This window comes from Equus asinus, chromosome 4 (assembly GCF_041296235.1).
Source record: "Equus asinus isolate D_3611 breed Donkey chromosome 4, EquAss-T2T_v2, whole genome shotgun sequence".
NCBI lineage: Eukaryota > Metazoa > Chordata > Mammalia > Perissodactyla > Equidae > Equus > Equus asinus.
In genome coordinates, this window is record NC_091793.1 from 112,675,882 (window position 1) to 112,691,283 (window position 15,402).

The 15,402-nt window shown below is 44.2% G+C and overlaps 1 long non-coding RNA gene across 1 annotated transcript in view; it reads right to left on the reverse strand.

Moving 5' to 3' along the window:
- The window catches only part of LOC139045122 (uncharacterized), a 36,198-nt gene extending 32,735 nt beyond the window's left edge, over window positions 1-3,463 (reverse strand). Inside the window, exon 1 of the long non-coding RNA XR_011502867.1 lies at window positions 3,158-3,463. This is a non-coding gene — a long non-coding RNA (uncharacterized lncRNA). The remainder of the gene's footprint in view (window positions 1-3,157) is intronic.
- Window positions 3,464-15,402: the final 11,939 nt, after the last annotated feature.

Consider the following 15,402-nt stretch of genomic DNA (forward strand, 5'->3'; position numbering starts at 1 on the left):
AATTCAGTGTACGTCTCCACCCCTGTTTACCTTCCAAACTGTATAAACTTTCTAAACACTAATGCATTCGGAACAAAGTCTTATGTGTGAGAGTCAGGGGATCTAAGTACTGGTTTGTCCTTGGCTCTGCAGAACTTGATAGAAAGTGTCTCATTTTCTGCTGTTTTTCCTTTTGCCTATAGGAAGAAGACTACAGGGGGCCAGCCCAGCAGTGTAGTAGTTAAGACTGCACATTCCAAGTCAGCTGCGGGGGGTTCCTGGGTTCAGACCTACGCACTGCTCGTCAAGCCATGCTGTGGCGGTGTCCCACATATAAAAAAATGGAGGAAGACTGGCACGGATATTAGCTCAGCGACAATCTTCCTCAAGCAAAAAGAGGAGGATTGGCAACAGATGTTAGCTCAGGACCAGTCTTCCTCACCAAAAAAAGAAAGAAAGAAAGAACACTTCAGGCAAGAAGAAATTCAAAAGCTGGTAGACAGTTTTTTGAGAAAGAGTGGTTTTCCTTGCCCCTCTCCTTCTCAGGTGTCCATGCACATTGTGCCAGCGTGTGACTCTTGCAATGACTTTTTTTCTTTTCATTTTCTTTTGCCCATTCACCAGGCCCTGACTCTCCCTGCAGAAAAATCCCAAAGAAAACAAAGCCATGGAGATTTTATTTTTAATCCCCCCGCATCAAGAACCCTATGATTTACACCATGCTGAGTGAAACCCATTTCATCTGTCCTACTTTCAAATTTCTGGAACTTAATACAAAATGTAAAATATTTTATTTGATTAATGTACCTATCAAGTGTTTTATTACCACTTTTGAGCATATGCTCTAGACAAACTTTTTTCAAAGGCATTAACTGCTATAAATAGGCTGCTTCTCAAGACAGCCAGCTCTTCTCTGATCTATAAAGCATTGCAAGAAAAAGTTTTGTATCAAACTGATTAATTTGAAAAGAAATTTTTCAGATTAAAGTCCACCTGGCAGTTCGATGAGCTTAGCCAGGTGGCTAGACACATTTCTGGAACTTTATTTTTCTCATTTCCTATTACATAAAGGATATAGAGTAGATGTTGAAGTAGGAGAGAACTTAGGAAAAAATACGATAGCATGCTTGTAAATGTCTGTCTCATACAGATGATATGATCTGCATTCTAGGCAAGAGAGGCATATTTGCTTAACTTGTTCATCTAACAAAGCAAAACAAAATCTGCATGTCTTCGAAGTTTTTGAATGATTCGTTGCAAAGCTTCAAAATACAAACCAGCAAAAAAAAGAAAAAAATATTTATCATTGGCTGATACCAGACCACAGGAAGAGGGGCGCCTCATGCCCAACTGAACCAGGGCTTTAACGCTGTCACGCCTCTCTCTCCTCCCTCTCTTTCCCCTCTCCTCCTCTCTCCTCTCTGCCGGCGGGCTTTATTCTCGAAGATCGCCTTTATCTACCGGCTATAACCAGAGCTACTTACGGTTCATCTATTTGCATCTTCCCAGCATCAAGGCAAGAGAGTAAAGAAACTCTCCTTCTCTCCTCCTAACCTCTGTTTTTGTAAATGCCCAGGAAAGATGCTGATTGGTCTAATTTAGGACACGCCCATTCTCAGACCAATCATTGTTGCCAGGGAATATGGCACTGCGGTTCGTTCGCCCAGCTCGTGCCAACTTCTCGCCCAGTGACAAGCACAATGCCAGGGAGTTGAGGTCAAATAAAAAAAATGCAACTCCCTTTCGAATCATTTATTAGACCAGCACCTTCCCGAAATACAGTCTCAGAAGGAAGAAGGAGTACTAAGCAAAAAAATAATAACTGCTCACCCCATTTAGGGGGCAATTATGGTAAAGACTCCACAGTCTTTGCCAGGTAAGATTTTTGCCTTGGTTGACATTTAAAGTGCCAGAGATCAAGGTAAATTATTTTATATCAAAGCCCTTGTTTCCTCCAAAATAAAATTGTAATCGTATGAATCATTAATAGTGATGTAACATGAAAAGGAATAATGCTGGGGCGCAGGGGGAATAAGGAGATGTTGGTCAACGGATACAAAGTTTTAATTATGCAGTTTCAATTACGACTAAGTGCTGGAGATCTAAGGTGCGGCATGGTGACTAGTTAATAATATTGCATTCTATACTTGAAATTTGCTAAATGTTGTTAAATGTCCTCACCACAAAAAAAAAAAAAGGTAACCATGTGAGGGGATGGACATGTTAATTAGCTTGGTTGTGGTAATCATTTCACAATGTATACGTATATCAAAACATCATGTTGTACACATTAAATATATACAGTTTTTATTTGTCAATTATACCTCAATAAATCTTGAAAAAATAAATTGATATAGTACATTTTTAGCTTTTCCCAATTAAAAAGGAATACTTCTATAGTGACATCACGTGACTTTTTTTTCCATTTCTAGCATTCTTTGATATTCAAGTAGGTCTTTCTGGAAGTAAAACAAAACATTGAAGGGTTCTTTTTCTCGTCATTTATAATAGGCTACGTTAATAATTTTAGAGAGCCGTTAATGACCTTCCCACATAAAAATAAATGCTCTAGAATTGTTCTAATTCAGCAATGTCAGCAGTGCCCAGGCACTAAATGAAAGTACCGTAAACGTGTTATTAGTGGAAATGGCTATTTCCTTCATCACACAGACATCATTGGGCAATACCAGGAGCCAGTATAAAGGGCTCTTCCATTCAGTGTTGGACACCACAACCAAATGACACAGACCCAGAGGAGCTGGAGGATAGCCATGACCTCAGGCGAGTGACTTCACTCCTCTGGGCCTTCCTTTCCTTGGCTATAAAAATGATAGGATTGGGGTAAATAAACTTTAAGGTGTTTTCCAGTTCTAAAATATTATAATTCTAAGAGAAAATAAGTTAGCTGGATTGGGACAAAAAGAGCCAATATTTTTATCACTTAGAGTAAAGCCAGTTGTCAGCCTCTTGTTTATTAAATGTTTGCATGGCTCCTTCCCGCCCTCTGGGCTGGGTGTCAGGGGCACAGATGAGTACATTGTGGTCCTTGTCCTCAAGAAGCACACAGGCTGGGGTGCCGGGAGAGACAGGCGTGTAAACAGATCATTAAAATGCAATGTCGCAAGGGCTCTGGGAGAGTCACAGACAAGGAGCACAGGGCAGGAAGTGACTAACTCACCCTGGGAGACGTCTCACAGAAGAAGTACTGTTCAACACGAGCCTGGAAAGGTGAGTTCAATAGATCATCTGTGAAGATGGCCAAGTTTGAGAGAGGAAAATCTGGACAGGAGAGAAAGCATGTGTCAAAGGAGCCCAGAACGTTCCGAGAAAGGAAGTCTGGTAAGAGTGGGACAGGTATGGGGACTTTCTCCCATTGATGGGAAGAGCCGCTGAAGGGCTTCACAGAGGAGACTGGCGGCTCAGCACGCTCAGACCTGCCTTCTGGCAAGCTCCCTGGCAGCAGTGTGGAGAGTGGATCAAAGGAAAAGGGCCTGAGGGCGGGGACACTGAGCCATTGGGAAACTCCTGCATTTATAGTTGAATGAGCTGGTGAGAGTCTGGGTTAAGGCAGTGGCAGGGGCAGGGGAGAGAGAAGACAGGTGCTACCAAAGCAGGAGAAGATTTTCCTGGGGACCATGAACTGAATCACATGTACCATGTTGGGGAGAAAAAATTTTCTTGTACCCACTTAGGTTCAGTGCCTAGGGCCTGTGACTTACACCAACAAAAGACAGATTAACAGAACAAAGTATTAACTTTTGTTAATATTTTTATGCATAGAAGTTCACAGAAAAGAAGTGAAACTCAGAAGAGTGGTCAGACTCAGAAGCTTATATACTGTTTTAACAAAAGAAAGGGGGTTTGGGTTTCAAGAGAGGATCAATCATGGGGAAACGACCAGGAAATATATTTGGGAACCAGTGGAAGATAAGTTATTTTATTAAGTTCTCTTTGTGCAAGCCTCTCTTGATGTCAACTCCTCATCTTTTTCTTCCCTTCCTGGTGGCATGGGAGGCCACCTTCACAAAGGGAAATGTATGCCCTGCTCTTAGGCAGATAAAGAGAGGGCAGGGAATTCTTCCTGCATCTGCTGATTCTCAATTGCCTTCAACTCAAAATAATCCTTATGCCAAAGTGGCCTACTTGGGGGTAGCATATTCTGATCCCCTTCAACTACATGTGTGGTTTTGAGTTTAACCTCACTGAGCCTTACTTTCCTCACCTCCAAAACGAAGTGAGGAAACTTCGCAGATTTGCAATTAAAATAAAATGACACAATCCATTTAAACCACTCAAGACGATAGTAAGGGCTCAACTAATATAAATCATCACCATTTTTATTATCATGCACCACTATCCAATCCTCCCTGAGGGAACAGGGCCAAGCAGAGCTGGCCAGTCCACCTGACATTGGCATGAGGTCATTGCAGGCTGGGGTTCAGTGAGTGAGAGACCCCAGAATGATCTAGAGTAGAAAGAGCTGAAAACGAGGGAATAAGTATCCTTTGGGTGCCAAGGGTCAAAGCTAGAAATGTCAAACTCTGTCATCAAGGCCACGGGACTAGCATGGTGGCAGAAATGGGAAACAAGGGCAGGAAGGTCAGGAAGATGCAAGGACTAAGTGGGAAACCAAGAGCAAGACCCCCAGGCGATTTGTGCGCACGTGAGAGGGTCAGAAACACTGTTCCCAAAGGCAAAATACCCAACCCCAAAGCTGAGTTCAAGCCTCAAAGCCACTTAGGTCTACAGTCTCCTTACCCTGGTTCTCATCAAGACATAAACCTCTGGAGAAAGAGAAGGATTCAAGCCTGGGTCAACAGTCCTAGACATAGTCTAGATATCAAAGTCCAGATGAGAGATGGAATGGGACGATTCCATAATCTTCTCCCAAAGGAGCTGGAAGCTGATTTGCTTACATACCCTCATACAGGAGAGTGTTTCTGTCTCATATTTGTGGCCTCGGGGCAGTGTTCTCCCACCATCCGGTCATTGCTAAGCACCTTCCATGTGCCAGGCACTCTCCTAGCTGCCGGGGACACCACAGCAAAAGAAACAGGCAACAGTCCCTGCCTCCAAGAAGCTTACATTCTAAGGGGAAAGAAAATAAATCAAATAAGTAAAAAAATGTAGGATGCTAGATGGTGTAAGTTTTATGGAGGAATATAAAGCAGGAAGGAGGAATATAAAGACAATATCAGTAGTTTGCACTTTTAGATAGTGGAGCCCAAGTAGGCCACCCTGAGAAGGTGACATTAAATCAAGACCCAAGGAGATGAGGTAGCAAGCTAGGCAGTTATCTGAGGGAAGAGCGTTGCAGGCAGAATAAAGAGCCAGTGCGAGGCCCTGGGGCAGGAGTGTGCCCCGCCTGCTTGAGGAACAAGGAGTCATGTGTGACCGGAGAGGAATAAACAAGAGGAGTAAGAGAGTTGGCTGGAGAGTCAGCACAGGGCCAGACCCTTTTGGACCTTACAGAGCACAGCTAGAATTTTCGCTTTGACTTTGAGTGAGATGGCAAGCAGAGAGGGCGTAGTGTGGTCTGACGTGTTATAACAGGACCACTCCGGCTGTAGTGTCAAGGATGGGCAGCTACAGAGGGAGCAGTTTAGGAGACTGTTGGAAGAGTCCAGCCAAGAGATGATGGGGTCTTGGAGCAGATGGTAGCAGTGGCAGTGGTGAGCAGAGGCTGGATTCTGGATAGTGAGTGAAGGGAGAGCCAAGAGGATTCCCTGGCTGGTTGAATGTGGATGACAAGGTTTTTGGCCTGAGTGACTGGAAAGATGGAGTTGCCGTCATCCGAAATGGGGAAGGCTGCAGGCTGAGCAGGCCAAACAAAAGAATCTGGAGCAATAGAGTATGGTGCACAGTGCTCAAGGAAAAACATGTGTCATGTTTTCATTTCACATGTTCTGGGGGAAGTGGTTTTTTTTTTTTTTTTAAAGATTTTATTTTTTCCTTTTTCTCCCCAAAGCCCCCGGGTACACAGCCGTATATTCTTCGCTGTGGCTCCCTCCAGCCGTGGCATGCGGGACGCCGCCTCAGCGTGGTCCGATGAGCAGTGCCATGTCCGCGCCCAGGATTCGAACCAACGAAACACTGGGCCGCCTGCAGCGGAGCGCGCGAACCCAACCACTCGGCCACGGGGCCAGCCCCTGGGGGAAGTGGTTTTTAGTTTGAGTTGGAAAAGGTAGTTAGGTGTTAACTTCCGCCCTACTTAAAAGCATAAATGAAGGTATCAGATTACCAAATCCTTGCCAAATCTCAACAATGACCTGGCACTCCATGCATCTGAGCAAGTACCTTGCCCTGAGCACAAACAGTGAAGGTCCATCCAGCTCATTGCGATGGAAACCGAGGGCTGGATCTAACCAGGAAATCAGGTTAGCGCCAACCCCGCGCTTCCTGGCACTCTCCCAACCGTCACCTTGATTCTCTCAAAACAAACCTTTAGTTAATGCCACTTGGTGCTTGGTTTCTTCAGTCACAGCTGAGAAGAGCCTTTCTCTGCCTTCAGGGCCACCAATGAGGCCAGGAGAAGACCTGTGCAGGGCACAACATGGCCAGGCTTGATTGACAGCTGAAGACCTTTATTTTCTGGCTTTATTGAGATATAATTGACTTATAACATTGTGTAAGTTTAAGGTGTGCAATGGGATGGTTTGATACATGTACGTATTGTGAAATGTTTACCACAATAAGGTTAGTTAACACATCCTTCCCCTCACATAATTACCATTTTGTTGTTGTTGGTATGGTGAGAACATTAAGGCTCTACTCTCACAGAACTTTCAAGTATACAATAGAGTGTTGTTAACTATAGTCACCATGCCGTACGTTACTTCCCTGGAATGTCATCGTTCAACTGGAAGTTTGTACCCTTTGACCAACATCTCCCCATTTCTCCCACCCCAGCCCCGGGGAACCACCATTCTACTGTTTCTATGAGTTTCATGTTTTTAGATTCCACCTATTAAGTGAAATCACATGGTATTTGTCTTTCTTTGTCTGATTTATCTCACTCATCATAATGCCCTCAAGGTCCATGCATGTAATCGCAAATAGCATGATTTCCTTCTTTTTCATGACTGAATGATATGCCGTTGTATATATGCCATGTTTTCTTTATCCAGTCATCCATTGATGAACACTTAGGTTGTTCCCATGTCTTGGCTATCATGGATAATGCTGCAATGAATACGGGAGTGCAGATATCTTTGAGATAGTGACTTCATCTCCTTTGTATGTATACCCAGAAGTGGGATAGCTGGATCCTATGGTAGTTCTATTTTTAATTTTTTGAGGAACCTCCATTCTATTTTCCATAGTGGCTGCACCAATTTACATTCTCATCAACAGTGCACAAGTGTTCCCTTTTCTCCGTATCCTCACCAGCATTTGTTATCACTTGTCTTTTTGATAATAGCCATTCTCACAGGTGTGAGGTGATATCTCATTGTGGTTGTGATTTGCATTTCCCTGATCCTTAGTGATGCTGAGCACCTTTTCATGTACTTGTTGGCCATCTGTAAGTCTTCTTTGGAAAAATGTCTATTTAAGTCCTCTGCCCATTTTTTAATCAGATTCTTTGTTTTTTTCTATTGAGTTGTATGAGTTTCTTATATGTTTGGGATTTTAACTCCTTATCAGATGTTATATATCTTCTCCCATTCCATAGGTTGCCTTTTCATCTTTTTGATTGTTTCTTTTGTTGTGCAGAAACTTTTCAGTTTCATGTAGTCCGGTTTGTTGGGTTTTGCTTTTGTTGCTTGTACTTTTGGTGTCATATCCAAAATATCATTGCCAAGATGAATGTCAAGGAACTTTTTCCCTGTGGTTTCTTCTAGGAGTTTTACAGTTTCAGTTCTTACGTTTAAGGCTTTAATCCATTTCTAGTTAATTTTTGTGAGTGGTGTAAGATAGAGGTCCAATTTCATTCTTTTGCATGTGGATATCCAATCTTCCCAATACTTCAATTTGGGAAAAGTGAAGAGACTATCCTTTCCCTATTGAGTATTCTTGGCAGTTGGAGATCTCTTTACTGAACCTTTATGAAAATCAACAAGGAATGTGCCAAGACCACCTGACATGTCAAATCCGGCTATTCTCTTAAAAAAAAAATTCACTGAATTTACACGCAGCCCTCTGAAGAACATTAAAAATCATCAGACTACTGATTTTACAGGTGATGAAAAAGAGTCTTTAGATTAGCTGGAATTACACAGCTAGTTAGAGGCAGAGCTGAAACAAAGATCCCCACCCTCCTGACCCCGATCCCAGCAGAGCCTCAGGGGTCATGTGGGTCAGCTCACTGCAGGCCGTGAGTGTGCGACAGGTAGGCCAAGAGCTGGTGGTCCACCAGTTCCTGTAGAGAGAAAACTTTGAACCTGTTTCTTAGTATAGTTGGAATTATATTTGAACAGGATTCGTATAGCTGTCTCTGGAAACACCCTAAATTCCTAATTGTCATTTTGAGCTGTGAGACTGTGTTGTAGCCTCTGCCTCCGGAGCACCATCTAGAGTGGCCACACTACACAACACCTCCCCCAGCGGTGCTGCTCAAATATTGTGGTTTTGTCAGGACCGTGATGTGAGAAGGGTTGAGAACGTTCCCATCATTTTTTAAATTTTCTTTCTTTCTTTTTTATTTTTAATACTGGCACTTGAGCTAACATTTGTTGCCAATCTTTTCTTCTTTTTCTCCCCAAAGCCCCCCAGTACATTCTAGTTGTAGGTCCTTCTAGTTCTGCTATGTGGGACGCCACTTCAGCGTGGCTTGATGAGCGGAACTAGGTCCCAGCTCAGGATCTGAACCAGCGAAACCTGAGGCTCAAAGTGGAGCGCCCCAGCTTAACCACTGGGTCACCAGCCGGCCCACCATAAGCTTCTTTTTTTTTTAGGAAGATTAGCCCTGAGCTAACTGCTGCTATTCCTCCTCTTTTTGCCGAGGAAGACTGGCCCTGAGCTAAGATCTGTGCCCATCTTCCTCCACTTAATATGTAGGACGCCTACCACAGCATAGCTTTTGCCAAGCGGTGCCTTGTCCGCACCAGGGATCCGAACCAGCAAACCCCAGGCCGCCGAGAAGTGGAACGTGGGAACTTAACCGCTGCGCCATGGGGCGGCCCCTAAATTTTATTTCTTGATACTAACCATAAAATGTGTCGATGTTGGTGACCTCTGCTTTTCAGCCCATCAACCCCTTGGTGATCTTTCAAGTTTCTTAGAAAGCTTGGCTGAGAGTCATCTTAGAACCAGCCTCCACTCCAACGCCAAAGGAAAGGTGCTCGGTGTGGCACGCTGTGGGAAGAAAGAGAGTGTCCCCTCATGGGCATCAGCCTCCCGGTGATGTGACCCCGTCAGGAATACTCAGGCTTCCTAAGGAAGGTGGCAACTTGGCATTCTTTAGACTGTGATTGATTTCCTCGTGGTAAATGTTGACAGTTTAAACAAGATTTGCCCTGTGTCTCAAAGTCTTTCTCTCCTCGCTGAGGATCCATTGTTTTAAGTCTTCCATGAAGGATGTATTCAATAAATGCGTGTTGGAAGAATTATTGTGATGTTTATAAAGTCGTATGACAAAATAAGAAGTGATCATGTTCATTATCCGCTTTAACTGAATGTTAGAGGAATTTTCTAAGTAGTGAGAAAAATAGTAAATGCGTTAATTCAGCAAAACAAAACAACAAATATTTGCTAAATGTTTAACTTTAAAAAAAAAGAAAAAAGATTCACTGATTGGGGCCAGCCTGGTGGCATAGCGGTTAAGTTCACACACTCCGCTTCTGCAGCCCAGGGTTCGCCGGTTCAGATCCCAGCACGGACCTATGCACTGCTTATCAAGCCACACTGTGGCAAGCATCCCACATATAAAAGTAGAGGAAGATTGGCACAGATGTTAGCTCAGGGCCAATCTTCCTCAGCAAAAAGAGGAGGATTGGCGGTGGATGTTAGCTCAGGGCTAATCTTCCTCAAAAACAAAACAGATTCACTGAGACTAAATTCACCAGGTACCATCAATGCATAATCATCAGAAGGGTGTGATGTGATATGTAGAAAACTTGCTTACTAATTGATAAAACAACCCAAAGAACCAAATGGTGGAATGTCTCAATCACTGCTTTATTTTTTTATCCAAGGATGATGTAAAGAACATTGAAATTACTATAACATTTGGAACACTGGCAAAGCCTTCTAGCTAGAAACGTGCAACTGTAAATTAGGTGAGCTTACACGCTTTGTACCACCATGCACTCTCATGGGATTTCCGTTGCACAGAGAGCACTTGATTTCTTTGAAGAGTCATTTAGTTGAAGTTTTCATCTCTGCTCTTATATTTAAGTTCCTCCTCTACTTCTTTGTTTTGGGGGAAAGGGGAACAAGAGGTCCACAGAGTGTCACGTCATATGGATATGCAATCAATATTAACCCAAAATAACTGAAACAATATGCTGTTCGTAAAAACAGGACTTTGTTACTCTTCATGCTCTTGAGTAAGCATTCACACACGCACGCAAAAAGGCAAACACTCTAATCCCCTACAAACTAACTATGTGCGTTTCCAGGAGTGTTCACCAAAACAACATCATGGGAGTTATTCTAACCTGGATTCCTGCCCCTTTAACACACAACCACTCGACCAAAATGTCACCTGCCAAATGGCCAGTTGATGCCTACCAACAAACTTCTGGGAACACTGAACTGTACTTGCAAGTGCACATTCCTAATGTTACCCATCCCTCCATCTCTTCTGTATTGTTGGAGATCATGCTAAACTGCCCATTGATCTGTCACGCCTCCAGCAGTGCCCAGTGATCAATGCCACGTGCCTGGTGAAGACTCACTATTCCTTGATTGGGGCTCACAGAAGACTTCTCAAGTCTTAGCTCCCTTGCAGTGGGGCATGCTCGTGTGCCTAGTCCTGACCAAGGGGCTGTGAGGAGAAGGGAGTGTCATTTCTGGGATGAAGCACAGAAAAGCCCAGGTGGGATCCTCCAGGGTGATGAGGAGGCAATGCACGCCAGATGGTGCAGCTACAAGATGGTAGAGCCTCTGTTATTGCGGGTTTCTAAATGACTGTGTGGAGCAGAGCCTCCGCCAGCTTGAGTGGAACCTGTAACAGGACCTAGATAGGAGGGTTGCTGCGTTAAACCACTAAGCTTTCTTTCTACAGCATCCTGATGAATCCAATAACTTTGGCTGGTGTTGCTTCTAAGCTGCCTGGACCAGGTATTTCCCTTATAAATGTTCTGCACATTCTGCAGCAAGCCCTACTTTCCAACCCTGGGGAAGGACACATAAATTTAGTCACACAGACCCAGAAATCCTCTAGGAGGTGCCTTCTACCTCCAGAAACACCACCTTCTCTGGCCCACCTCACCATACCTCTCCTCCTCTTCCCAGGCACGTTCGTGGGCATTCTGGAAAGACAATTGCTGGTAATCCCTATGCAGCCAGGACTCACTTCCAGGACCCTCCTCCCAGGGAGCTCATGCCCAGACACCAGCTCCCTCAGGAAACGATCCTGTCCTTGGCTGGCCTCCTGGCTCCTCGCCAGCCCACTCACTGAATTCAATTCATAGCCCGTTTTTATAAAAAGCAGACTCAGACTTGCCCCAGTACCTGTTACAGATGCTACTTTCTCCCTCTGTTCATAAGTAAACACTCATCTTTCTGCATTTCTTTCTCCTCTACCACAGAAAGAAGCAGCCGCTTTCCACTGAGAGCCAGAAGCCAAAATCCGAACTGTTGTCGTGAGGTCACAAGGGTGATCTCATATACGGTGCCATCTATTCCATCTCAGGCCATTCCTGTGCAGCTGCTTCGAGCTAAAACTCCTCCACGCTCCACTTCTGATTTTCCAGGGTTTCCCTGTCTGTCAGTTTCAGCCTGCCCCCTCCTGTTATTTTTAGATTTGATTTTAGTCCTTATAAAGGGCCAGGGGTGAGGATAGGGAGAAAATTTTCTTCATTTTAATTAAAAGCAGATGACAAAGACAACTCAGTCATGGAAAATAACAGGAGTCACACTGTCTCTGGCTCCCATTCGCGTATTTCCTCCATCAGCTGCAAGCGAGCAGAGAAGCAACAACGCTAATTGAGTCTCCTCTGCCTTTTCCAGAAGACACACATGATCTAAGCAGATCTCACCCGAGATTCCGTTAGAGAGCTGCACGTGCTCTCCTTCCCTTTCCATTCCCCCTCACAGAGTGATTGCATTTTAGAGCTGGCAGGCAGCTTCTGTGACTATCTTCATATTACCAGGAGGAGCCCAGGGCCAAGCGAGGTCAAGGGAGGTGCCCGAAAAGGTCCAGCCTACTGAGGTCTCTCCATTCCCACCTTCCAAGCGCTGAGCCTTGTCGAATCCATGTTTTTCAGCTGCCCAAAGAGTCAAAATAGAGCAAGAGCTCCTTGAAGTGAGGGGCCCCAGCCTTGTGTGTTCTGTCCCTCAGTTCTCAGGACCTGCACAGGCAGATGAATGTGCACAGCGAAGCCTCGGCCTTTCACTCCTTCTTCCACACACTGCTGTTGCTGTTCTCCAACCTTCCGATGAATGTTTGTTTTTTCTCTCTCTGGACCAATTTAGCCTTGTGCATACTCTATGAGCTTGGATGTCTGCTTGCCTATTAACTCAAAGACAGTTTAATTCCAGATTTTCTTCCAAGACTTCATTTAGATTCAGTCTTCAACGTCTCATTATTCAACATGTTTACAGTTAGATGTTCTATTATCATATCTAATCATTCGAAAGTACTAGTCTCTGTGTTCAGGTAACTCACATGACACAGACTACAGCATCTGTTGTGGACACAGCATGGAATTCAGTTTTGTATTGTCAAACTCTTGCCTTTTTTCCTGGTTTCTCCAAATGTAAGAAGGTCATGGGGTGGGAGTGACCAGATGAAATCACTTACAGGTTATCCACGAGACAAAGCCAAGGAAGCCCTGATAAAGACAACCTCCACTCATGTCATATGACAGACAGAAAAAGCATATCTGGGTCTCTGTCCCGCTCAGTAGGAGAATGAGGACTCTTGATGGCAAAAGACGGAAACTCAAACCAGTTTGAGAAAAAAAGGGAGACATTATTAGAAGGCTTATAGCCTCATCTGGGAAGAGCAGAGATGGCACTGGACATCACAGACAGCTGGCACCAGGGACTCACAAGCCCCCAGCATGCTCTTTCTTTTCTCTACCTCTCTCTCTGAGTCAGCGTCACTTCTCCCAAACTGGCTTTGGGAGTGAGCTCTTCCTCACGTGCAGCTTAACCATCAGACAGAGATTAGCTCCCTCTCCCCAGTTCCAGTTGCAAAACCCCCGAGGAATGACTCTGTTGGTCTGACGAGGGCCAGGTGCCTACTCCTACCCCCAGATAATGGAGACTTTCCTCAAAGGAGGGGAAACTGAGGCCCCCTCAGTCACCCTAATTCACATCTACCACCACGTGTGGCAGGGGGCAAGTTTCTTTAACTTCTCTGAGCCTTGGTTTCTTCATTGTAAAATAAACATTTGGGGAGGGGCACAAAAATAACACCTTCTTCAAAGAGCTGTTGATCATTTTACATAGATAACCAATGTCAAAGGCCGCTGCAGTGTCTGCTATATGCGAAGCATCAATAAATGTTCATTTTTCTTCCAAGGTGAGTCTTAAAGTCAAGGAAGAAGTCAGCACGCTAAAATGGAGAGGAAGATTATTTGGAGCACAGGGAACCGAATGGGAAATGCTGTACAATTCAGAGTAAGAGGCACTATAGGAGTTGTTAAAAGGAGGGCAATTGAACCTTAAATCATTCCCACCATAAATCACCCATAAGGTCCATGTTCTAGAAAAAGGGGGGCTAGCATTAGCTATTGGGAACCTGGAATGTCAAGTTGACCAATTAGTCTGTAGCTTGTGAGACATTCTTCACTATCGAGGGGAAGATTATTTCAGTCAAGGAACATTTTAGGGCCAACATAAAAAGAATTGTAAAAGATTTGGATTTTGATGAACTCCAGGGAGCAAACGCTGCATTTGCTCACATTCCCTTTATAACGTGTTGGAGCGAGGCCAATGAACATGCCCAGCTGTGCAGCAGGGTAACTTGAATTTACTACTAGTTCTACAAAAATATTCCCTATGTTGTCTTCCCTCATACATTTTATCCTTAAGTTTTATGAGAAGAAAAATAGACTTTATATTATACACGTCTTAGGTAAGATTACTACAGCAATGGAGCACTGAAATCAATAGATCGTAAAATTTCCAGTTTTCCCAAAGCTTAGAGAATTTAGTACATCTAAGATTTGGCGTTTTTTGCATTTGAATCAATTTGACTCATACCAACATCTGTTCCTGATAAAATAGTATGAAATGTAATGTCTTCATGGTGGCACAGAATCAAACTCTACCCCCTCTCTTTGCTCCTCATCCCTTTCTTTGATAGTCCCCATATCATCTCCTCTGGTCTGTAAATGACCATGATGCCTTACAACCCAATAGTGTGGGCTACTACTGGCAGTGACCATACTCCTCATCACCTGTGGTATGTGGCATCTGGTACGGTGGAACCTCACTACCTGCCAGTTTCATCCCATACCCTTGAGCTTTGATTCAGCACAGATTCTGCCTCCAAGACCCACTCGCCCTGAGGAAGTCTTCTCTTACTATCCCAGCACACAGGCACGTTCTCCTCTAAGCTCTTACTTGTAGCATTAGTACCCTGATCTTAATCACAGTGTGCCTAGTTTTGCAGCTTGATTTCTACATGCCTACGTCTGAGACTTTGCTGTGTACTTGTTCCCCGGCACCCAGCACAATGCCAATGCATACTCGACGCTCCATAAGTACACGCAGGAATGAATGAATGAATGAATGAATGAGTGGAATACTTTTCTACACAGCTTGGCATTTTTAGTTTTGGGAATCGGGATCTATATCAGACTTAAGTCTAAAGACAGCAGATTTTGGCTCAATTCTGTCAGTTACTCACAACAAATTGTCTCATGGATCTGGAGAAGCTTAGATCAACATATGAAGATAGAATGAAACTGGTTGTCCTTAAGAATGGCATGGAGCTGCAACCAAGCACAGAGGTGGGGATACAGACAGGAGATGGGCTAGCATCCCAAATCCTGGTCCAGGAACCAAGTGACCTGCATTCTGTCCCTGGTCAATCACTAAAAAGAAGATTCTGTCATCTAGGTCAAGTGATTGAATCTTCTTGAGCCCAAGAAAATTCATAGACATCTACCAATGTATGTACAAATTTCCCCTCTTCATCAGTGGACAAATTTCCGCAGGGCTCAAGAAGCATCCATTTGAAGGTCTAAGGCCATCAAGACCACTGACAGGTGGCCTTCAGAATTAAGGACCAGCTATCCACTCTCCCTTGACACACCAGCCACCCAAGCATCCCCTTACACTGGAAACCAGATTAGCTAGAGGAAG